The 27,181-nt window shown below is 39.7% G+C and overlaps 1 protein-coding gene across 1 annotated transcript in view; it reads left to right on the top strand.

Moving 5' to 3' along the window:
- Positions 1-27,181, top strand: part of nae1 (nedd8 activating enzyme E1 subunit 1) — a 115,757-nt gene that overhangs the window by 27,960 nt on the left and 60,616 nt on the right. The window contains exon 21 of the transcript XR_009816789.2: positions 4,174-4,246. The gene's annotated coding sequence lies outside the window, so the exon portion shown is untranslated. The remainder of the gene's footprint in view (positions 1-4,173; positions 4,247-27,181) is intronic.

The following is a 27,181-nucleotide window of genomic DNA, read 5'->3' as shown; positions in this document are numbered from 1 at the left end:
AAACACAATTTAGCAAAATCATTGATTTCAAAGTGAAACCTAAGTAAAGATAAATCATGATAAGTCCGTAAAGAATGTCTGCACGTGTAATAATAATCTCTCTCACTGTGACTCTGGGGCACGTCAACATGAACGACACGGTGACGCGTGTTTGTTCTTTGTCTCGTCTCATTTTTCAAGAGTAGCATTAATGAAGACCACCTGTCTGCCGTTGAAAACATTAAGAGGGCAAGCTATGTGAGCGATGGGAACGCGTTTAGGGAACTTCCAGGTGCAATTTGCGTGTGTTCAGGAGGAATAGCATGATGCCCTAAAATCGACGTTACATATTGAAGCCTCTTGCGATAACAGTATAATCACAATGTACAAAACCACCATACTTGCCAACCTTGAGACCTCCGATTTCGGGAGGTGGGGGGTGGGGTGGGGGCGTGGTCTGGGGCGGGGCGGGGGCGTGGTTGGGGGCGTGGTTAAGATATATATATATAAGAAATACTTGACTTTCAGTTAATTCTAGCTATATATATATATTTTATTACATATATATATATATATATATATATATATATATATATATATATATATATATATATATATATAAATAAATAAAATAAATACTTGAATTTCAGTGTTCATTTATTTACACATATACACACACATAACGCTCATCTACTCATTGTTGAGTTAAGGGTTTAATTGTCCATCCTTGTTCTATTCTCTGTCACTATTTCAGAACACACACATTATACAAATATACATTATAAAATCAATAAGAAAACGGAAGCTCTAATTTGGGAGTCTGAATTAGGATCAGAAGTTCCTATATAAACATTGCGCACTCACGTCGCCTTTTTGTATTGATTACTGCAGCTGTGCACTGGATTCATTCACAAATAAAAACTACAACTCACAAACACTTTAGAGTTAGGCTCCACCATCAGAATGTGTACTTAAACTTATAAAGATCACATGGATATTATTCAGTGAGTTGATTCACCAAAACTAACCTGTTATACAGGAGGAAAAATCACACAGGACGTTTCAATTGTTCACAGACTGGTCACGCTCATCAGAATGACAAGACACTTCCGGTCTGCAGGTGATAGCATTCAATTGGGAAGAAACGCTCTACTGCCCCCTACTGACTGATAAATGTGTAATGACAGCTCCAAAAACGAATTCAAACCACAAAATAAAATAAATAAATCAACACAAAAATGTGACACATTATGGGTGGCTCACATATGCATGTACAGTGGATGGCAGTATTGTCCTCTTTAAAAGTGTCACAACATTGCTGTTTACGGCAGACGAACTGGTGTACGGTAGACGAAAACTTGACTGCTGTTGTTGTGTGTTGTTACCGCGCTTGGAGGACGTTAATGAAACTGCCTAACAATAAACCCACATAAGAAACCAAGAACTCGCCCTCGATCATTAGCTGTTTATATTGTGGGAAAGCGGACGTGTGAACAGGCTGTCAACACGTCACTCAGGTCCGCATGGAGCTGGAGGGGGCATGGCCTCCGCCTGAATTTCGGGAGATTTTCGGGAGAAAATTTGTCCCGGGAGGTTTTCGGGAGAGGCGCTGAATTTCGGGAGTCTCCTGGAAAATCTGGGAGGGTTGGCAAGTATGAAAACCAGTGAAGTTGGCACGTTGTGTAATTCGTAAATAAAAACAGAATTCAATGATTTGCTAATCCTTTTCAACTTATCATCAATTGAATAGTCTGCAAAGACAAGATACCGGTACTTATTTTTTTTTGGCAAATGAATCATTAACTTAGAATTTAATGGCAGCAACACATTGCAAAAAAGTTGGCGCAGGGGCATTTTTACCACTGTCTTACATGGCCTTTCCTTTTAACAACACTCAGTAAAGGTTTGGGAACTGAGGAGACCAATTTTTGAAGCTTTTCAGGTGGAATTCTTTCCCATTCTTGCTTGATGTACAGCTTAAGTTGTTCAACAGTCCGGGGGTCTCTGTTGTGGTATTTTAGGCTTCATATTGCGCCACACATTTTCAATGGGAGACAGGTCTGGACTCCAGGCAGGCCAGTCTAGTACCCGCACTCTTTTACTATGAAGCCACGCTGTTGTAACACGTAGCTTGGCATTGTCTTGCTGAAATAAGCAGGGGCGTCCATGATAACGTTGCTTGGATGGCAACACTAGTTGCTCCAAAACCTGCATGTACTTTCAGCATTAATGGTGACTTCACAGATGTGTAAGTTACCCATGCCTTGAGCACTAATACACCCCCATACCATCACAGATGCTGGCTTTTCAACTTTGCGCCTATAACAGTCTGCATGGTTATTTTCCTCTTTGGTCCAGAGGACACTATGTCCACAGTTTCCAAAAAACATTTGTTATTACCAAATCTGTGTTATATGTGTTTTATGTTGCACGATTGCACCAAAAAAAATTCCTAGTTTGTGAACCCGTTTTCAAACAATGGCAATAAAACGATTCTGATCCTGATTCTGATTCTGAAATGTGGACTTGTCAGACCACAGAACACTTGTCCACTTTGCATCAGTCCATCTTAGATGAGCTCGGGCCCAGCGAAGCCGGCGGCGTTTCTGGGTGTTGTTGATAAATGGCTTTGGCTTTGTATAGTAGAGTTTTAACTTGCACTTACAGATGTAGTGACCAACTGTAGTTACTGACAGTGGTTTTCTGAAGTGTTCCTGAGTCCATGTGGTGATATCCTTTACACACATAATTTTTGGTGATTTAACCCTCAATTCCAACCCTTGATGCCGAGTGCCAAGCAGGGAGGTCCCATTTTTATAATCTTTGGTATGACTCAGCCGGGGTTTGAACTCACGACCTACCGATCTCAGGGTGGACACTCTAACCACAAGACCACTGAGCAGGATAAAATACTTATATAAGTGTTGTATTGAAGGCAACACATGATGTAAGTAGCTAATTAGCTATATTAGCCTACTATCAAAATGACTACGTGTCGCAGGCTGATGCAAATCTTTGTTGACAGAAATGTTGAAATATAATATTTATTCTATACATTTTTACAACATTGGAAAACATTAGTAAAACTTCTCAGAGGGTGAGATAACTCCTGGAATATAGTATAGATGTTTAGTTTAAATGTGTGTGTCCAAGTCTTTTTAATGGATTTATTACAATCTTTGGCAAGCTGGGTAACGTTTGCTGTGGTCTGGAACAACATGGCACACTAACAACTATCAGAAAGGCAGCCAATGTTACATACAGATAATGTGTCATGAAACATGGACAAATAAACTAAATACACAGAGGACATAAGTAAAGGAAATTAAATATACCTACAAACGAGGCATAATGATGCAATATGTACATGCAGCTAGCCGATTAGCCAAATATGCCTGATTAGCACTCCAACAAGTCAATAACATCAACAAAGCTCACCTTTGTGTATTCACGCACAGTATAAAAGGTTTGGTGGACAAAATGAGACAAAGAAAGTGTGGCATGAAACACGTCTTTCTGTGGCAGCGTCGAAGAAAGTTGTGCATGTAAACAAACTGTTGAGTCCCAGTCCACACAACGGTGAGGTCAAGGGGCCGCTGAAATTAGTAGGACAAAACGGCGCCCGCCAAATACTCTCATCAGTGAAGCATAAACCTATTGAACAGTGGGCTTTCTAACAATTAGGAAGGTTTGTGTCATATTTGTCCTACAGAAACCGTACTACAACAAAAAACATATTTTTCACCCTATTTTTTTCCATTTCCATACATTTTTGAAAAAGCTCCATGGAGCCACCAGGGCGCCGCTAAAGAGCCTCATGTGGCTCTAGAGCCGCGGGTTGCTGACCCCCGAATTAGTGATTTAGAAGAAGATTCGCCAGTTAGGACTGTACATCGCGTCGTCAAACTGGCAGACACGATATGACCACGGTATGAAAAGCTCTTATCGTCGGACAAATTGATATCATCTGTATCGGGCAACCCTACATGATGAGTATCGCTATTGTTTTATCCCTCCTGTCTGGTTCTGCTGCCCGCCCATGCAATGTGTGTGTGTGTGTGTGTGTGTGTGTGTGTGTGTGTGTGTGTGTGTTTGAGAGACTGAGAGTGATGAGCTCCACATGGTAGTGTTTATGAAGCAGAGATGCTCAGGGTAAATTCCTCAGATAAGTGACACGACGTCTCTCTGTTGTAGATGAAGAATAGCGCAGCACCTCCCTATATGGACAACCTCCCAAACCAGAGCTCGCGAGCTCGGCCACTAAAACGTGAGTAAGGATGTTTTGAACTGCAAAAAGCACTAAATTACAATGTTTGTATTACACAATGTTGGACGTTAAAATACTTTTGTCAACAAACCTCCGAGGTCAAAGTCTGTCACACACGACTGTGTAAATCAGCCGCAAAGTGTTGGACGCCATTTACAGTACAGCACAGCGTTTGATTATACTGTACTGGCACCTCTCCTTCATCTCCATATTCACTGGGGATGAAACAGTTTATGAACAAAATCCCATAATCAGTTAAAACACTCATGGGTACATTTATATAGCAAAATGATTATGCTTTGACTTAAAATACTCATTAAAATTGTCCAATCATTTATTGCTCCAATAAATATACTGTAAGACGTATGGAAGTAATTAAAATACTTATTTTAAACAAAAAAACAACAACTTTAGTGCTGAATAAACTTCACTTTATGTTGATGCTGTGTAATGTGCTTGTAAAGATTACACAGTAAAAAAGTGTGTTTACCCCAATTTTTCATCAAGTCCCACCCCAGAAAACACTTGGCTGTCCAAGTGCCACCATAGTGACTAACATTAGAATACAGTAGCATAGTGGGCCTAGGTATTTAATAAAAACAAGGCAGAGGTGTTATTCAGCATGTATACAGTATTTCTGGACCATAGGGCGCACCGGATTATAAGGCGTACTGCCGATGAATGGGTTAATTTTTTATCTTTTTCATATATAAGGCGCATCGGATTATAGGGCGCATTAAAGGAATCATATTATTATTATTATTATTTTCTTAATTGAAAACACTTCCTTGTGGTCTACATAACATGTACCGTATTTTTCGGAGTATAAGTCGCTCCGGCCGAAAATGCATAATAAAGAAGGAAAAAAACACATATGAGTCGCACTGGAGTATAAGTCGCATTTTTGGGAAAAATTTATTCGATAAAACCCAACACCAAGAATAGACATTTGACAGGCAATTTAAAATTAGATCGCAATGTATGCCAGTCCTGATGTGTGTGTTCAGTTTGGTGAGTTTTGAAGCATGTTAAGAGGGTCAAATTACAGCTCAAAGAGGCAAAAGTGACTGTTTTTAGTACATTTTTGTCTTGAAGGGGGAATTGCCAACTTCCTGTTTATTTTTGCTGAAGGATGTCATTGTATGAAATCTAGGTCAAAGTCAGACCTACATAGAGGTTTTTATTTCATGTCTCTACGACATTCGTACTGGGAGTTAGAGGAAGTTGTGTCTGTGTTTTCTTCCTAGGGGGCGCTAGAGCGCAATTTTGAGTTTTGTGGTTTGGTTTTTTTACTAAAGAGTTTTGTTCGCGTTTTTTGATGTGTGCGTCAAATTTGGTGAGTTTTGAAGCATGTTAAGGGGGTCAAAGTACAGCGCAAAGCTGCGGAAGAAGAAAGAAAGAATAATAATAATAATAATAAAACCTTAGAAATTCAATGGGTCCTTATGTCCCATTGCATAAGGACTCCCTTTGGGAGTCCTTATACAATGGGCCATGCGGGCCCTAAAAATAAAGAATAGTGAATAGGCTGAATTAGTGTACGTTATATGAGGCATAAATAACCAACTGAGAACGTGCCTGGTATGTTAACGTAACATATTATGGTAAGAGTCATTCAAATAACTATAACATATAGAACATGCTATACGTTTACCAAACAATCTGTCACTCCTAATCGCTAAATCCCATGAAATCTTATACGTCTAGTCTCTTATGTGAATGAGCTGAATAATATTATTTGATATTTTACGGTAATGTGTTAATAATTTCACACTTAAGTAACTCCTGAGTATAAGTAAACTATGAAACTAACTGCCACTTATAGTATGAAATATACAGTAATGATGGTTCATTGATCAAAATGTTGCATAGATTATGTTTTACAGATCATCTTCAAGTCGCTTTCTGACAGTCGCTTCCGGATGCACCGTTTTGTGGGCGCTCTTATTTACGTGGCTCACCTCCGGCAGCGTCTTCTCCCCGTCATCTTTGTTGTAACGGTGTAGCGTGCAAGGACGGGAGTGGAAGAAGTGTCAAAAGATGGAGCTAACTGTTTTAATGACATTCAGACTTTACTTCAATCAATAACGCAGCAGAATTTCCGGAAATGTGTCCCGTGAAAACCCGTCCGACTAGAACTCTCTAATAACTAAAGTTCCTTGAGTGAATAATGTAAACTCACTATGCCGGTATGTTTTAGTGCTTTCATGGCGAGTTTACTGACAGATATAAGTAAGAACTTTACACTACTTTTTATTAGAAATGGCAATAGCGGAGGATGAATGTCCCATAACAAGAAGATAGAGAAAAATAAGAAGGACTACAAAGGCGGAAGCGCACAATTTTTCAGGATTTATGCAGATCCCAAATACAGATCAGCAGGTACCAGAAGGTAAGAAAAGTTGCCTGTGCATAATATTGCGAAACAAAACGCCAGATAATGTCTTACCTTATACACACATCATAATGCTGCAATGATAGCAGTCATTGCACGTAGACGTTCGCATCAACGAATGGGAAAAGGGGGAGTGACGTATGCCGTAAAGCAAGTCAGCACATTTGTAGTTTTTTGTGTGGCAGAGTCTACAGAGACCCTCCTCAAAGTTGCTTAGTGCCATAGAAAGCCATACAGACCCCCTCAGGCCATAACAGAGGTGTCATTCAACTAGTTGGGAGGCGATGTATCATCCCAAATGTTATGAAAAGTTACTTAGTGCTGCTTTAATATTTCTTAGATTGTGAACACGTCCGTCTAAAGCAGGGGTCTCAAACTCAATTTACCTGGGAGGCCGTTGAGTGAGGGTAGGCTATACAATTATTAATTCATCCATCCATTTTCAACCGCTTATCCGGAATCGGGTCGCGGGGACAACAGCTCCAACAGAGACCCCCAGACTTCCCTCTCTAGAGCAACATTAGCAACTTCCTCCTGGGGAATCCCGAAGCGTTCCCAGGCCAGAGAGGAGACGTAATCCCCCCCATCTAGTTCTTGGCCTGCCGCGGGGTCTCCTCCCAGTGGGACGTGCAACGAGGACCTCCCAAGGGAGACGCTTGTGAGGCATCCACACGAGATGCCCGAACCACCTAAGCTGGTTCCTTTCCAAGCGAAGGAGCAGCGGCTCTACTCCGAGTCTCTCGCGGGTGACTGAACTTCTCACCCTATCTCTAAGGGAGATGCCAGCCACCCTTCTGAGGAAACTCATTTCGGCCGCTTGTATCCGCGATCTTATTCTTTCGATCATGACCCACACTTCATGACCATAGGTGAGAGTAGGAATGTAGATAGCTCGGTAGACCGAGAGCTTTGCCTTCTGGCTCAGCTCTCGGTATCTAAGTATCTCGGGGTCTATACAATTATTCACTTCAGAATCACATTTTAACCATCCATCTTCTTCCGCTTATCCGAGGTCGGGTCGCGGGGGCAGCAGCCTAAGCAGGGAAGCCCAGACTTCCCTCTCCCCAGCCACTTCGTCCAGCTCTTCCTGTGGGACCCCGAGGCGTTCCCAGGCCAGCCGGGAGACATAGTCTTCCCAACGTGTCCTGGGTCTTCCCCGCGGCCTCCTACCGGTCGGACGTGCCCTAAACACCTCCCTAGGGAGGCGTTCGGATGGCATCCTGACCAGATGCCCGAACCACCTCATCTGGCTCCTCTCGATGTGGAGGAGCAGCGGCTTTACTTTGAGCTCCCCCCGGATGGCAGAGCTTCTCACCCTATCTCTAAGGGAGAGCCCCGCCACCCGGCGGAGGAAACTCATTTCGGCCGCTTGTACCCGTTATCTTGTCCTTTTGGTCATAACCCAAAGCTCATGACCATAGGTGAGGATGGGAACGTAGATCGACCGGTAAATTGAGAGCTTTGCCTTCCGGCTCAGCTCCTTCTTCACCACAACGGATTGATACAGCGTCCGCATTACTGAAGACGCCGCACCGATCCGCCTGTCGATCTCACGATCCACTCTTCCCTCACTCGTGAACAAGACTCCGAGGTACTTGAACTCCTCCACTTGGGGAAAGATCTCCTCCCCAACCCGGAGATGGCACTCCACCCTTTTCCGGGCGAGAACCATGGACTCGGACTTGGAGGTGCTGATTCTCATCCCAGTCGCTTCACACTCGGCTGCGAACCGATCCAGTGAGAGCTGAAGATCTTGGCCAGATGAAGCCATCAGGACCACATCATCTGCAAAAAGCAGAGACCTAATCCTGCAGCCACCAAACCAGACCCCCTCAACGCCTTGACTGCGCCTAGAAATTCTGTCCATAAAAGTTATGAACAGAATCGGTGACAAAGGGCAGCCTTGGCGGAGTCCAACCCTCACTGGAAACGTGTCCGACTTATTGCTGGCAATGCGGACCAAGCTCTGGCACTGAGCATACAGGGAGCGGACTGCCACAATCAGACAGTCCGATACCCTATACTCTCTGAGCACTCCCCACAGGACTTCCCGAGGGACACGGTCGAATGCCTTCTCCAAGTCCACAAAACACATGTAGACTGGTTGGGCAAACTCCCATGCACCCTCAAGGACCCTGCCGAGAGTATAGAGCTGGTCCACAGTTCCACGACCAGGACGAAAACCACACTGTTCCTCCTGAATCCGAGGTTCGACTATCCGGCGTAGCCTCCTCTCCAGTACACCTGAATAGACCTTACCGGGAAGGCTGAGGAGTGTGATCCCACGATAGTTAGAGCACACCCTCCGGTTCCCCTTCTTAAAGAGAGGAACCACCACCCCGGTCTGCCAATCCAGAGGTACCTCCCCCGATGTCCACGCGACGCTGCAGAGTCATTGCATTACATTACATTACATTTTAACCATGTGACAAAATGTGTTAACTGCTTCTACCAGCAGCTTTAGTGACTCTGAGATACAATCGGCATTAAGCCATTCTAAAATGAAATGTAAAAATGGTATATTTTGACACTGATGTCCGCAGGAAATGGTCACATACACTTCCGCTTGCTTACAGAAAGTGGCTCTTTGTGTTGCTCAATGAGAGTGCGACAGAATATGGGCTTGGGGGCTGCAAATGGCCTGCAGAGTGTTGTGATAATCAGTTTGTTTTTCCCGCTGGCTGTGTCAGTCCTACATAGTCACGGAGGATCGTATCCCAGTACTTCACTGCAGAAAGGACGCCTCTGGCTCCGTGCAGCCCTTCAAGCCTGTCATGCCGGAGGATGTTGCAGGCATCACAATATTTTCCACAGGGACTCCAAACTCTCCACGTCTGTCACACATGCTTTCATCTGCGAGGCGAAAATGACAGACGAGATCTTCTTTTCTTAGCGAACGCCAATCTGGCTGCACAATGCCAGGCTGTGAGCACAGAGTTGGGTCCTGATTCAACACTCATGAAGTCTGCTTTAGATACATTGGAGAGAAACTTTGTATTCAGCTCTATGTCCATTTGTAGGACTCTGGCTCCTGTTCCTTCTTTGCCAAAAGAGCAAACAATGGTCCTACTGTGCCTTCTGCCCCCAACTCTCCGAGCATACTGGCCTGTCTCCTGGTATCTCCTCCACGGTTTTGACACTGTGCTCGGAAACCTTCTTGTCCCTGCACATGTATTGGCTGCTGACACAGCCTCATGCTACCAATCAGTGTTGAGCACGCTACTTGGAAAATGTAGTGAGCTGACTTATAAGTATGTCTAAATTAGTCGGAGCTTCACTACTCTGAAGCTACCAACCAGAGAAATGTAGCAAAGCTAACCTACAATAGAATGACAAAAATAGCTTTTTTTTAAACGTCGAACAAAGTTCATTCCAAGTCATCGCTGTATGATCAATAAAACTGTGAGGAAAACAGATCAGTTCATTTGCTTATTGAACTAAAGTTACCTCTTTCTTTCCTGCTATGGATCTGTATGTCTGTTTGGTTAGTCCTGCCATAATCTACACAGATACCAAATGATCCATTTAAATTGATCATAACAAGTTTGTTTGCAGAAAAGATAAAACATGCACAAATAAGTTTAAGACACACTTTTCCAATTCTCCCGTCTTCTCATATTTCATAGCACTTCCTAGCTTAAGTCCTTACACACACACACACACACACACACACACAGTGCCTGGAATTTCAGGACAGCCATTGCTCTCGTTGCCCCTCTTGTTTGGCCGTTTGCCCCTCGAAAGAATGATGTGAGCCACAACCACATTCACAGCAGGCACAAGACATTAAAACAACGTTGAGAACTTGTCGAATTAGGTCCTGGCATTGAGCAACTCAAACATAACGTTGAAACAACATCCTTTTTGACGATGTTGAATTAATCAATGTTGGGTACTGACGTTGATTTGACCATTGAAATTTGGTCATTTTTCAACCAATATTCTACAACACAAATACAACGTAGAAACAACATGCTTTTTGACGACGTTTAATCAATGCTGGGTTCGGACGTTGATTTGACCATTGAAATTTGGTAATTTTTTTAACCAATATTCTACAACACGTAATACAATGTTGAAACAACATGCTTTTTGACGATGTTTAATAAATGCCGGGTTCTGACGTTGATTTGACCATTGTAATTTGGTCATTTTTCAACTAATATTCTACAACACAAATACAACGTTGAAACAACATGCTTTTTGACGACGTTTAATCAATGCTGGGTTCGGACGTTGATTTGACCATTGAAATTTGGTCATTTTTCAACCAATATTCTACAACACAAATACAACATAGAAACAACATGCTTTTTGACGACGTTTAATCAATGCTGGGTTCGGCCGTTAATTTGACCATTGAAATTTGGTCATTTTTCCAACAATATTCTACAACACAAATACAACGTTGAAACAACATGCTTTTTGACGACGTTTAATCAATGTTGGGTTCTGACGTTGATTTGACCATTGAAATGTGGTAATTTTTTTAACCAATATTCTACAACACAAATACAATGTTGAAACAACATGCTTTTTGACGACGTTTAATCAATGCTGGGTTCGGCCGTTGATTTGACCATTGAAATTTGGTCATTTTTCAACCAATATTCTACAACACAAATACAACGTAGAAACAACATGCTTTTTGACGACGTTTAATCAATGCTGGGTTCGGACGTTGATTTGACCATTGAAATTTGGTAATTTTTTTAACCAATATTCTACAACACGTAATACAATGTTGAAACAACATGCTTTTTGACGATGTTTAATAAATGCCGGGTTCTGACGTTGATTTGACCATTGTAATTTGGTCATTTTTCAACTAATATTCTACAACACAAATACAACGTTGAAACAACATGCTTTTTGACGACGTTTAATCAATGCTGGGTTCGGACGTTGATTTGACCATTGAAATTTGGTCATTTTTCAACCAATATTCTACAACACAAATACAACATAGAAACAACATGCTTTTTGACGACGTTTAATCAATGCTGGGTTCGGCCGTTAATTTGACCATTGAAATTTGGTCATTTTTCCAACAATATTCTACAACACAAATACAACGTTGAAACAACATGCTTTTTGACGACGTTTAATCAATGTTGGGTTCTGACGTTGATTTGACCATTGAAATGTGGTCATTTTTTTAACCAATATTCTACAACACAAATACAATGTTGAAACAACATGCTTTTTGACGACGTTTAATCAATGCTGGGTTCGGCCGTTGATTTGACCATTGAAATTTGGTCATTTTTCAACCAATATTCTACAACACAAATACAACGTAGAAACAACATGCTTTTTGACGACGTTTAATCAATGCTGGGTTCGGACGTTGATTTGACCATTGAAATTTGGTAATTTTTTTAACCAATATTCTACAACACGTAATACAATGTTGAAACAACATGCTTTTTGACGATGTTTAATAAATGCCGGGTTCTGACGTTGATTTGACCATTGTAATTTGGTCATTTTTCAACTAATATTCTACAACACAAATACAACGTTGAAACAACATGCTTTTTGACGACGTTTAATCAATGCTGGGTTCGGACGTTGATTTGACCATTGAAATTTGGTCATTTTTCAACCAATATTCTACAACACAAATACAACATAGAAACAACATGCTTTTTGACGACGTTTAATCAATGCTGGGTTCGGCCGTTAATTTGACCATTGAAATTTGGTCATTTTTCCAACAATATTCTACAACACAAATACAACGTTGAAACAACATGCTTTTTGACGACGTTTAATCAATGTTGGGTTCTGACGTTGATTTGACCATTGAAATGTGGTCATTTTTTTAACCAATATTCTACAACACAAATACAATGTTGAAACAACATGCTTTTTGACGACGTTTAATCAATGCTGGGTTCGGCCGTTAATTTGACCATTGAAATGTGGTCATTTTTCAACCAATATTCTACAACACAAATACAACGTATAAACAACATGTTTTTTGACGACGTTTAATCATTGCTGGGTTCGGACGTTGATTTGACCATTGAAATTTGGTCATTTTTCAAACAATATTCTACAACACAAATACAACGTTGAAACAACATGCTTTTTGACGACGTTTAATCAATGTTGGATTCTGACGTTGATTTGACCATTGAAATTTGGTCATTTTTCAAACAATATTCCATTGGCAGCAAAACAGGCCCAGAGCATAATACTACCACCACCATGCTTGACGGTAGGCATTGTGTTCTTGGGATTAAAGGCCTCACCTTTTCTCCTTCAAACACATTGCTGGGTATTGTGGCCAAATAGCTAAATTTTTGTTCCATCTGACCACAGAACTTTCCTCCAGAAGGTTTCATCTTTGTCCATGTGATCAGAAGCAATTTTTAGACGAGCCTTAAGGTGTCGCTTCTGGAGCAAGGGCTTCCTTCTTACATGGTAGCCTCTCAGTCCATGGCGATGCAAAAAAAAAAAAAATGTTGTTTGTGAAGAAGCGCATGTCAAATGTATATTATTGAATGGCAAGGCGCTTCTTATGAAATTTTTATCCCAAATATATTCCTGGCCATGTCATGGTTACTGATTAGAATAGAAGACAGATATCCCCTTTTACTTTCCGGTGCCTCTCGTGATGCACGTCACTAGTACTTGAAAATCAAAGTCCAAGGTCTCGGTTTCAAACCCGTGTCAAAGATGAAATGTTGCAAATAATGATGTTAAAAATTAATGATGTTAAACAAATGTTAATTTTGCTAAATTTCAGCATAGTAATTTTAAAACAGTGTGTTACTCAAGGTAATATTATTCATATAGTGCTGGGATATCAATGATTTCAGCCGTTCAAAGCTCCTCTTGGACCTCGGTATTTGTCAAATCCTGGTTGCGTCCCTGAATAAATACTGCTTACAGAAAACCCTCCTTGCCGTGCACTAAATAATACAAAGCCCCAACGTGTTATTGTCACTGTGGACAAAAGAACAAAATTAACAATTCTGTGAAATAGACCTGCGTCATTTATTTAATTGAAAGTAATGTACATTGAACATGTAATCATCCTTAACCTTTAAGCTACATTAATTATAACTGTGGACTTAAAACTAGGGCAAAATAATAAAAATAATAAATATATAAATAAAATAAAATAATAGGGCTTTTTGCCAATATCCGATATTGTCCAACTCTTTAATTACCGATACCGATATCAACCGATATATACAGTCGTGGAATTAACACATTATTATGCCTAATTTGGACAACCAGGTATGGTGAAGATAAGGTACTTTTAAAAATAAATAAATAAATAAAATAAGATGAATGAATTTAAAAAAAATTCTTGAATAAAAAAGAAATTAAAACAATATAAAAACAGTTACATAGAAACTAGTAATTAATGAAAATGAGTCAAATTAACTGTTAAAGGTTAGTACTATTAGTGGACCAGCAGCACGCACAATCATGTGTGCTTACGGACTGTATCCCTTGCAGACTGTATTGATATATATTGATATATAATGTAGGAACCAGAATATTAATAACAGAAAGAAACAACCCTTTTGTGTGAATGGTCGAGGGAGGTTTTTTGGGTTGGTGCACTAATTGTTAGTGTATCTTGTGTTTTTTATGTAGATTTAATTAAAAAAAAACAAAAAAAAAAACGATACTGATAATAAAAACCGATATTACATTTTAACGCAATTATCGGCCGATAATATCGGACATCTCTACTTAAAACCATTGTTTTTTTTGATGGCCTTCCTGCCTTGACATTTGGCCTTTGTGCCCTCGAAAGGTTGGCGACACCAAAGGCCAAGGGACCTTGCCCCGAAAATGACAAAATTCCAAGCCTGAGTCACATGATGACTCGTTTAGCTGGCGACTATCGTGGTAACAGGAAATATCTTAATGTTTGTCCTTAAATTCTTGTTGGACCTGGACAGGAGCTCTTTTTTTTTTTTTTGTGGTTGCACAATAAACATGGAAATGTATAGTTTACTCTGCGACGTCTCGATGAGGGACTTTAGCTTTTTTTAGGTATGGCCATGGTGATTTACATGGTGAATATATCTCTGTTGTCCATTGTCTCCAGCGCCATCTTGACAGCATCAGACAAACTGCGGGCATCTGTTTATAAACAATCAGTCTTGGGTGATTGGCGGTAGACTCGTTAAGTGACGTAACACAGGAGGGATGTGTTTAAGGTTGAGAAATACCTGGGAAAATAGAGCTACTGTGAAACCAGTGAAGTTGGCACGTTGTGTAATTCGTAAATAAAAACAGAATACAATGATTTGCAAATCCTTTTCAACTTATATTCAATTGAATAGACTGCAAAGACAAGATATTTAATGTTCGAACTGAGAAGCTTATTTTTTTTATTGCAAATAATCATTACCTGAGAATTTATTGGCAGCAACACATTGAAAAAAGTTGGCACAGGGGCATTTTTACCACTGTGTTACATGGCCTTTCCTTTTAACAACACTCAGTAAACGTTTGGGAACTGAGGAGACACATTTTCGAAGCTTTTCAGGTGGAATTCTTTCCCATTCTTGCTTGATGTACAGCTTAAGTTGTTCAACAGTCCGGGGGTCTTCGTTGTGGTATTTTAGGCTTCATATTGCTCCACACATTTTCAATGGGAGACAGGTTTGGATTACAGGCAGGCCAGTCTAGTACCCGCACTCTTTTACTATGAAGCCACGTTGATGTAACACGTGGCTTGGCATTGTCTTGCTGAAATAAGCAGGGGCGTCCATGATAACCTTGCTTGGATGGCAACATATGTTGCTCCAAAACCTGTATGTACCTTTCAGCATTAATGGTGCCTTCACAGATGGGCACTAATACACCCCCATACCATCACAGATGCTGGCTTTTCAACTTTTTGATGCAGTACCGCCTGAAGGATCGAAGGTCCGTAATATCATCGCGTACGTGCAGTGATTTCTCCAGATTCTCTGTACCTTTTGATGATATTACGGACCTTAGATGGTGAAATCCCTAAATTCCTTGCAATGGCAAAGTGGTGACCCTCGCCCCATCCTTGTTTTGTGAATGACTGAGCATTTCATGGAAGCTGCTTTTATACCCAATCATGGTACCCACCTGGTCCCAATTAGCCTGTTCACCTGTGGGATGTTCCAAATAAGTGTTTGATGAGCATTTCTCAACTTTCTCTGTCTTTTTTGCCACTTATGCCAGCTTTTGTGAAACTCGTTGCAGCCATCAAATTCCAAATGAGCTAATATTTACAAAAAATAACAAAAGTTTGCCATTTCGATGGTTAAGTATCTTGTCTTTGCAGTCTATTCAATTGAATATAGGTTGAAAAGGATTCACAAATCATTGTATTCTGTTTTTATTTACCATTTATACAACGTGCCAACTTCACTGGTTTTGGGTTTTGTACTTGGCCACAAAAGTAGCTTCAGCACTAAAAAGACATTTGGCGTCGAAAACAGCGACGCTACCAATAAACTAGTTTGTAGAGGTTGCCCTCTAGTGGGTTCTTCGGACCACCAGGCATTGACATGAGAGTCCAGTTTAGATTCACAATGACGTTTATTTTTCCAAATATAGTCTTTTGGTGGCTTTTCAGCAGTTGTCTTTGTGTCTCGTTCTCGCTCCAACTCCCACTCCAACAACTCTCTCCTTCCGGCTTCTGCATTTTAACAGAGCGACATGTGATTAGATAACCAGGCCCAGGTGGGCCATCTACACACCTGTCGCTGATTTCAAAGCCGGTCCTGGCACACCCCGCTTTGCTGCAGGCCCGCAGGCCACGCCCCCCTCCACATAGTTAAACGAGTAGCGGCGCTCCTGCTACTAATCACGGCTCGGGGAAACATTAACAACCAGAAAAGTGAGGAGGGGATCTTTGGATCCCTGTTGCAAAACCATTTCTTAACAGAGGCCGTCCTGCGAGTCTGTTCAGTTTGCACAACAGCACATTTCCTCGCTTGAAATGTTTGAAAACAAATGTCCAATGCCAAGTTTTGGATACCTTATTTTCACGTTGAGGAGCACCATAAATCATATCGCTGCATAAGGCACAAATTATAAACAGGCCTGGTCTGCTTCCTCCAGTCTTCAAGAAGTATTTCCTTTCCTTTTGTGCTCCTCGTCTTTGTCTTTCCGCACTTTGAGGAATTCCTCTCAAAGGAGTGTGTTGAATTCAATATTTTGCCAGATGACCGCATCGAATTTATTCCACAAAAGCTCATTGTAGATTTTTTACAATAAGGCGTTTTTTTTGTTTTTTTTACATTAAACAATAAAGTGCACTGCAAAAACTGAAATCTATGTAAGATTAAATATATAATATATATATAATATATAATATATATAATATATTATATATATATAATATAATATATATATATATATATATATATATATATATATATATATATATATATATATATATGTATTATATATATATATATATATATATATACAGTATATATAATATATATATAATATATAAATAATATATAAATAAGGGTGATATTTGCTTATTTTCTGTCTGATAAGATCATTCTTCTCACTAAGCGGATTTTATGTTAGAGTGTTTTACTTGTTTTAAGTGTTTTGGTCCTAAATGATCTCAGTAAGATATTACAGCTTGTTGCTGAGATTTGATGACCTATATTGAGTAAAACATGCTTGAAACTAGAATATCAACTGATGCAAAGCTGTATCGTCAACACTCACAAGTATAAAACTACTTTTTTAAAGTAATCATTTAAAAAAATCATGATGCCAAGTGCATATCCTCAGGGGTTCGGCGGAGGTCAAAACACACCCGACTCATCGTGTAAATACAAACTTCTCCCTATTGGCGTTTTACGGATACGACAACAGCAGAAGTCAGACTGATTTGCAGATGTGTGATTTGTTGTGAGTTTATGCACTGTGTTGGTTTTGTTCTTTGAACAAGGTGATGTTCATGCACGGTTCATTTTGTGCACCAGTAAAAAAACATGGTAACACTTTAGTATGGGGAACATATTCACCATTAATTAGTTGCCTATTAACATGCAAATTAGTAACATATTGGCTCTTAAATAGTCATTATTAAGTACTTATTAATGCCTTATTCGGCATGGCCTTATTATAGCTCTAACCCTCTAACCCTGGCCCTAACCCTCTAACTCTAACCAAATAACTCTAAATCAAGTCTTTGTTACTTAGAATATGTTCCCCTAGTGTCCAAAAAACACTAAATTAAGTCTTTGTTACTTAGAATACATACTTGCCAACCCTCCCGGATTTTCCGGGAATTCAGCGCCTCTCCCGAAAACCTCCCGGGACAAATTTTCTCCTGAAAATCTCCCGAAATTCAGGCGGAGCTGGAAGCCACGCCCCCTCCAGCTCCATGCGGACCTGAGTGACGTGTCAACAGCCTGTATTCACGTCCGCTTTCCCACAATATAAACAGCGTGCCTGCCCAGACACGTTATAACTGTAGAATGATGGAGGGCGAGTTCTTGGTTTCTTATGTGGGTTTATTGTTAGGCAGTTTCATTAACGTCCTCCCAGCGCGGTAACAACACACAACAACAGCAGTCATGTTTTATTCTACCGTAAAGCAGTTCGTCTGCCGTAAACAGCAATGTTGTTGTAATATATTGAGTTGGAGGCAATAACCAGGCGAGGTGATGAAGTACGTCTCTTTACTGTAGACTTCAGAACAGACTCACACTTGACGTCAGGTGCGCAACACCACGTAAATCGTTGGCCAACCAAAAAGTAACCCCAGTACGCTATAGCCAACATTCACCAGGAGATGGCAACAGACAAACATAGATCACTCTATTACATTCCTCCTCCTTTTAGAAATGTAGAAGTTACTCAAAATAAATAAACAACCCAACCAAAAAATGCAGCAGCTCAATTTAAAAAAATTTTTATTTAGTACTGAACTCTTAACCCTCATTTGTAAACAATAACATGCTTATTATACAAACAGTATTTGTACATCTTTAACATAGATTTTTATACTGTCTTCAGAGATTCTTTTTTTTGTGTGGTTCTCGAAACCTTTCTGGGTACCTGCGAAAGGGTGTTCAGCATGGTTAGAAAAATAGTGACAGAGAATAGAACAAGGATGGACAATTCAACCCTTAACTCAACAATGAGTAGATGAGTGTTATGTGTGTGTATACGTGTAAATAAATGAACACTGAAATTCAAGTATTTCTTTTATTTATATATATATATATATATATATATATATATATATATATATATATATATATATATATATATATATATATATATATATGTCTTAATAAGGTTATCCAAAAAATAGTGCTCGATACCGTAGTAGAGCGCAATATATGTATGTGTGGGAAAAAAAAAATCACAAGACTACTTCATCTCTACAGGCCTGTTTCATGAGGGGTCATCAGGAGATTGTAATGGAAGCATTCACATACCATGGTTTATATAGGGCACAGAGTGGGTGGGTACAGGCTGGTGTAGGGGCGTGTGATTGGCTCATGTGTTACCTAGGAGGTGTTTCCGTCTGTGACGGCATGCTGATACAATTTTGCTGCGCTTGTTGAGGGATGACAGGTCTGGGCGGTATATAATAAACAGTTTCTCTTTCAAGCATAGGTTGCATCTTTTATTACCACTATTGTAAGGTGTGCTGGATGCAAGAATTTGCCATGTTATTGAATATTCAACAAACATCAGTTGTTTACCAATCTAAGGTAACACGCAAGGACATTAACACATCCGACACATATGTAGGATTAACCGAGGGAGAGTTTAAAACCAGATGGAACAATCACAAGGCTTCTTTCAGGAACCAAAACCTGCGGAATACCACAGAACTCAGCAAACACATTTGGGACCTCAAAGACAATAATGTTGAATATTCAATAACATGGCAAATTATTGCATCCAGCACACCTTACAATAGTGGTAATAAAAGATGCAAACTATGCTTGAAAGAGAAACTGTTTATTATATACCGTCCAGACCTGTCATCCCTCAACAAGCGCAGCGAAATTGTATCAGCATGCCGTCACAGACGGAAACACCTCCTAGGTAACACATGAGCCAATCACCACGCCCCTACGCCAGCCTGTACCTACCCACTCTGTGCCCTATATAAACCATGGTATGTGAATGCTTCCATTAAAATCTCCTGATGATTGAGGGAACCCCTCATGAAACAGGCCTGTAGAGATGAAGTAGTCTTGTGATTTTTTTTCCCACACATACATATATATATATATATATATATATATATATATATATATATATATATATATACAGTATATAGCTAGAATTCACTGAAAGTCAAGTATTTCTTATATATATATATATATATATATATGTATGTATGTATGTATGTATGTATGTATGTATGTATATATATATATATATATATATATATATATATATATATGAAATACTTGACTTGGTGAATTCTAGCTATAAATATACTACTCCCCTCTTAGCCACGCCCCTGCCCCACCCCGACCACGCCCCCCACCCCCCACCTCCCGAAATCGGAGGTCTCAGGGTTGGCAAGTATGCTTAGAATATGTTCCCCATACTAAAGTGTTACCAAAAACATATAAATTTGTCTTGAATTTGAAAAAAAAAAACCATTTTATTTTTCACTAAAGAAGTTTCGGTGAATGCGCATATGAAACTGGTGGGGTTCGGTACCTCCAACAAGGTTAAGAACGTCTGATCTAGCATTTACTTAATTTAAGAATATTTTTCAACATATTGAGCAAAAAGGTCTCATTTGTTTTTCTACCAAGAAAAGTGCACTTGTTATTAGTGAGAATATACTTATTTTAAGGTACTTTTGAGTTCATTGAGGTTAGCTAATTTTACTTGTTTTGGAAAGTCTTGACAAGCCGAATTTTCTTGTTCTGTTGGCAGATAATTTTGCTTAGTTCAAATAAAAATACCCCTCATTTTTGTATTTTTTTTTCTTGTTTTTGAACACTGACTTTATGCAGTGTGTGTGCATGTCTTCCTAAGCCCCTCTGTAGGGGTCATGGCAAAGTCATCAGGTCCCCACACCGCCAGTTTATGAAGGATAACGTCTTGTTATTTTTTTGGAGCAACCTTTATTGAGAAGCCTTGTAGGAGGTTCAGCAGTTCCTCACGTCTGGCTGCACCATCTCTCTCTCTCTCTTCCTCTCGGCTTTGCACTGAACATCAGCTGAGTCGGCTTTTTTTCTTGCTAAGTGCCATGGGAAGCAGTTTCTTCTTCTTTGCCTCGGACATGTCAGGCAGGGTTTGGAGTGATGACTCCCTTGCCTGAGACCGTGTCACATATTCAGAGCACGGAACCTCGGTAATGTTCAGTCTACCCGCTTCAGACGACTTGTTATGATTTTTTTTCATCTACGTTTAAACCACTTTTTGTGGTCTACGTCAGTGGTCCCCAACCTTTTTTGCACCACGGACCGGTTTAAGTGGAGGCATTATTTTCAGGGACCGGCTTTCCACTCGTGCCCAGATAAATACAGCAAGAATAAGTGCATGAAAAATACAAGTTACTATAACGCTGAATTAGTGTTTCTTTGCAATGAGATGCAGATGGAAATCAGCCTTTGGCTACAATCTGTCACTTTTCTGTCTGATATGTTCATTAATGTGTAGAGATGTCCGATCATTGGCGTTGTTAGGCCTATTTCAGGGGGGCTAAAGCCCCCCTAAATAATTTGGTGTTATTTATATTTATTTTATTTATATATATATATATATATATAATTTTTTTTTTTTTTTTTTTAACAAATACATGCTGACATATTCATTATAAAGTGGCCCGAATATGAGTTTAAATAAATTAATCATATAAACTGTCATTATTCACTCAGTTTCCCCTCACTTCATAGCGTAAATCACCAAAAATTATTCCCGGGCGCGGCACCGCTGCTGCCCACTGCTCTCCTCACCTCCCAGGGGGAGAACAAGGGTATGGGTCAAATGCAGAGGACACATTTCACCACACCTAGTGTGTGTGTGTGTGTGTGACAATCATTGGTATTTTAAGGGAGAGAGCCCCTTTAGTGTGTCGGTATCCAATCCATTCCACTTGTTCATATAGAAAATGCCCACATCACTCAAAATCCAGTCCGCATTTTCTCTGCGACCTTGCCTGCGGTCCTTTGACTCGTTCATATAGAAAATGCCCACATCACTCTTGTAGAATCTATATAAAGTAATATACATTAGTCTAATGTTAAAACAATGAAAAAAACATTAAATATATTTGTTTTTATTGTATTGTTACATTAATAACTGTTGTATTGTTATAGAATGGCTTGGTAAACATTTCATAGGATTTTCAGAGGGAGGAAAAACCAAGACATTTAATACAAAATGTCAAATTAATAAATACATTAAAAGAAAAAGAAAAAAAATGGTTAAAAGCCATCGTCCCGGGGAGCATTTCATTTCGTCCCTGTGAAGTTTTGTGCTCGTGCGCTACGTTCGCTCGCGTCCTGTGCATCTCCTGGGGGCTAAGCCCCCCCTGTCCTTAAAAGCTAGTGACGCCCCTGTGTCCGATAATGGCTTTTTTGCCGATATTGTCCAACTCTTAATTACCGATTCCGATATCAACCGATACCGATATATACAGTCGTGGAATTAACACATTATTATGCCTAATTGTGTTGTGATGCCCTGCTGGGTGCATTAAACAATGTAACTTTACCACACTGCAAAAAGTCAGTGTTCAAAAACAGGGGAAAAAAAATACAAAAATGAGGGGTATTTTATTTGAACTAAGCAAAATTATCTGCCAATAGAACAAGAAAATTTGGCTTGTCAAGACTTTCCAAAACAAGTAAAATTAGCTAACCTCAATGAACCCAAAAGTACCTTAAAATAAGTATATTCTCACTAATAACAAGGGCACTTTTCTTCGTAGAAAAAAAGATAAATTTTTGCTCAATATGTTGAAAAATATTCTTTAAGGGGAAGATTATCACAATTTCAGAAAGGTTAAAACCATTAAAAATCAGTTCCCAGTGGCTTATTTTATTTTTTGAAGTTTTTTTCAAAATTTTACCCATCACGCAATATCCCTAAAAAAAAGCTTCGAAGTGCCTGCTTTTAACCATCGTTATATACACCCGTCCATTTTCCTGTGACGTCACACAGTGATGCCAACACAAACAAACATGGCGCATAGAACAGCAAGCTATAGCGACATTAGCTCGGATTCAGACTCGGATTTCAGCGGCTTAAGCGATTCAACAGATTACGCATGTATTGAAACGGATGGTTGTAGTGTGGAGGCAGGTAGCGAAAACGAAATTGAAGAAGAAACTGAAGCTATTGAGCCATATCGGTTTGAACCGTATGCAAGCGAAACCGACGAAAACGACACGACAGCCAGCGACACGGGAGAAAGCGAGGACGAATTCGGCGATCGGCTTCTAACCAACGATTGGTATGTGTTTGTTTGGCATTAAAGGAAACTAACAACTATGAACTAGGTTTACAGCATATGAAATACATTTGGCAACAACATGCACTTTGAAAGTGCAGACAGCCCAATTTTCATCAATTAATATATTAAAGTTAAAGTTAAAGTACCAATGATTGTCACACACACACTAGGTGTGGCGAAATTATTCTCTGCATTTGACCCATCACCCTTGATCACCCCCTGGGAGGTGAGGGGAGCAGTGGGCAGCAGCGGTGGCTGCGCCCGGGAATCATTTTGGTGATTTAACCCCCAATTCCAACCCTTGATGCTGAGTGCCAAGCAGGGAGGTAATGGGTCCCATTTTTTTATAGTCTTTGGTATGACTCGGCCGGGATTTGAACTCCCAACCTACCGATCTCAGGACGGACACTCTAACCACTAGGCCACTGAGTATTCTGTAGACATACCCTCATGTCAGCAGGCCAGGGAAGCTAGGGTCGATATTCTTCTCTTGATCATCTTCGGTGGCATAAGGGACGGTGTGAGCCAAGACATCCAGGAGGTTTAGCTCGCTCGTCTGCGGGAACAAACTGCCGCCATTGCTTGCCGTGCTACCGAGGCCCTTTGTCCCTGAATTGCTCACACACTCCAGCAGATTCAATGGGGGTCTGGCGGCAGATTTCTTTGACTTTATCGTTGGAAATGCATCTGCTTTGAGTGTCGCAGGATATCCACACATTCTTGCCATCTCTGTCGTAGCATAGCTTTCGTCGGTAAAGTGTGCGGAACAAACGTCCAATTTCTTGCCACTTTCGCATCTTTGGGCCACTGGTGCAACTTGAATCCGTCCCTGTTCGTGTTGTTACACCCTCCGACAACACACCGACGAGGCATGATGTCTCCAAGGTACGGAAAACAGTCGAAAAAACGGAAAATAACAGAGCTGATTTGACTCGGTGTTTGTAATGTGTTTGACAAAATGGCGGATTGCTTCCCGATGTGACGTCATCGCTCAGAGAGCGAATAATAGAAAGGCGTTTAATTCGCCAAAATTCACCCATTTAGAGTTCGGAAATCGGTTAAAAAAATATATGGTCTTTTTTCTGCAACATCAAGGTATATATTGACGCTTACATAGGTCTGGTGATAATGTTCCCCTTTAAATAAGTAAATGCTAGTGCCATTATCTTGACATAATGATATGTGCTCGGGATCATGATTTGTTTTGTCCCTGTTTGAAGTAAGAAATTATTACTTTAAAAAAGTAGTTTTATACTTGTGAGTGTTAATGACACAGCTTTGCATCAGTTGATATTCTAGTTTCAAGCATGTTTTACTCAATATAGGTCATCAAATCTCAGCAACAAGCTGTAATATCTTACTGAGATCATTTACAACCAAAACCCTTAAAATAAGTAAAACACTCTAACATAAAATCTGCTTAGTGAGAAGAATTATCTAATCAGACAGAAAATAAGCAAATATCACCCTTATTTGAGATATTTCATCTTACTTAGATTGCAGTTTTTGCAGTGTGTACACTGCAAAAACACAAACACTCTTTTCTTCACTTCAACTCATGATTGGCAAACAATTATTCAAGTAAAAAACAGAATTGTAAGTAAAAAAAAAAAACGCCAACTGGAAGTCACCTGATGATGTTGAGTCATGTGACCAGTTTTTGTAGTGTGTACACTGCAAAAACTGAAATCTAAGTAAGATGAAATATCTCAAATAAGGGTGATATTTGCACTTATTATTATTTTCTGTCTGATAAGATCATTCTTCTCACTAAGCAGATTTTATGTTAGAGTGTTTTACTTGTTTTAAGTGTTTTGGTCCTAAATGATCTCCGTAAGATATTACAGCTTGTTGGTGAGATTTGATGACCTATATTGAGTAAAACATGCTTGAAACTAGAATATCAACTGATGCAAAGCTGTGTCATCAACACTCACAAGTATAAAACTACTTTTTTAAAGTAATAATTTCTTAATTCCAGCATGAAAAAAAAAAATCATGACTTTGACATAATTGAGTCTCATAATTAAAACAGATGACAGCCAAATGGACTTTGCTGTTTTATTTTCAATAAAACAAGAGAAAACACGTACTCATATAGTAGTACAGTTGGCACAGTACAGTAAACTGACAGTTAATATTTAAACATTTAACATGTGACATTTCTAACAATTTTGAGCAGAAATAGTTCATGCACATTCAGATAAATTCTTCAAAATGACAATTAAAAAATTTTGGCCGGGGGCCGGGCTGTATATACGCGCACTAATTGACTGAAATGAGCACGCATTTGGCGCGATGATGTCATGTTGTCGATGGGAACATGCATCTTTAGACAATATGATTTGCCTGAGCGGCTAGGAGACCCCGAGAGTAACAAGCGGTTGTCTTGTTGCCTTTCCATTAAGAACAATAAATTAGTTTCAGTGTAAGTTTGCTGGTTTTAGAGATGCGCGGATAGGCAATTATTTAATCCGCAACCGCATCACAAAAGTCGTCATCCATCCGCCATCCACCCGAACCAACATTTTATCAAAACCACACCCGCCCGCCATCCGCCCGTTGTTATATATCTAATATAGACGATGCAAGGCATTAGTGAGGTTATAAAGCTTTTGCCTGTTAAAGAAAGGAGACTGATCCAATGCAGCAGAGACATTCAATGTGTACCACGCATTAATATCTCTTGGCCACGCATTAGTGGCTAAGAGATATTAATGCGTGATAATATTATTTATCATTATTATAATATTATTGTAATTTCCATTAAGAAAGTTTTGACTATTGTTGCCAATGCCCTCAGATCAGGAGTGCGTTCCTCACACTTTGTGTGCGCAGTTGCAGAAAGCAGAACGAGGCTTTTAAGAAGTTAAAAAAATGTTTTAGAAAGACTAGGCCTATATTTTTGTTAGGTAAAAAAAAATTCTGAATTTATTTCAATGAATATTAACTTGTTAAGTTATAATGCTCAAATAGGGACGAGGGCGGGGTGCACAGTGAAGCAGTGAACAATTTCGCGACAAAGATGAACCTTTATTGATTGATCTGCAGCCATGACAAAATATCAGACAATCTCCATTGTCAACGACAGGCAGGAAAATAAAGATAAACACATAACCTATGTTGTAGGCATAGGCTTAGGCTCATACGTTTTTAAGTTGAAATAAAAAAATAAATAAAAAATGTGACTCATAAGCCTTAGGCTGTCAATCACGCGCACAAACTTAAATTATACAATAACATATGTATGTCATCTCTATTTAAACAAAAATAAATTAAATAAATAATAATAATAAATTACCTGCAACTTATTGGCCAAGGCAAAAAGCTGAAGGGGGGAAATCAAACCCATCAGACTGCACTTTATCATCAAACTTGAATTATAATGAAAATAGACGGTCGCGACAAACAAAACAGGCTACATAGCCTTACATTGTCGCCAATCGGAGATGCGCTTCACTTGAAAGCGAGGCCAAATAATTATTCACACATAGTAGTATGTCTCGAATAGAAAAAAAACACAATAAACAACGCAATTGCCTTAATTCCTTTGCATTGTAGTGCGCCCAAACAACACGTAACCATCAAAATTATTTAGCTGACCGAACTCAATATAGGTTAGACATGGGCTTATTTGGTATAGCCTATAGGTAACGTAGACTAATTCGTTTAACATATCCAACCGTATGTCTACTTACTTTTTTTTTTGTTAGCACTATGCAGGAATAAAATGGCATCTACAGTGCCAGGATTCATGCGAGAGCGCCTGGCCTCTAAAATGCGCCCTGCTGCGCTGAAGGAGCGCTCACTTGCACCACTTGTTGCTGGGACGCGGTTCCATCTTTTTCTTTTTTTCTTCTTCTTCTGTAGTGTTGTGTTGTGCTGCAGTGCCTGATGAATAATTGACTGTTTCAAAGAGTGCTGCTCGTTTTTCGTATGTGGGTAACAACATTTAACTATGTATATATATTTCCGAATTGGTTCAACCGCCAACCGCCCGCATCTATTTAAAATCTATTTTTACCCGCCCGACCCGCGGTTTATCCGCGGACTGCGCGGTTGTGTCCGCAAACCGCGCATCTCTAGCTGGTTTCAAGAAATGTAATGC

This window comes from Nerophis lumbriciformis, linkage group LG15, assembly GCF_033978685.3.
Source record: "Nerophis lumbriciformis linkage group LG15, RoL_Nlum_v2.1, whole genome shotgun sequence".
Taxonomy (NCBI): Eukaryota; Metazoa; Chordata; class Actinopteri; order Syngnathiformes; family Syngnathidae; genus Nerophis; species Nerophis lumbriciformis.
This window is presented reverse-complemented; position numbering and strand designations above follow the sequence as displayed.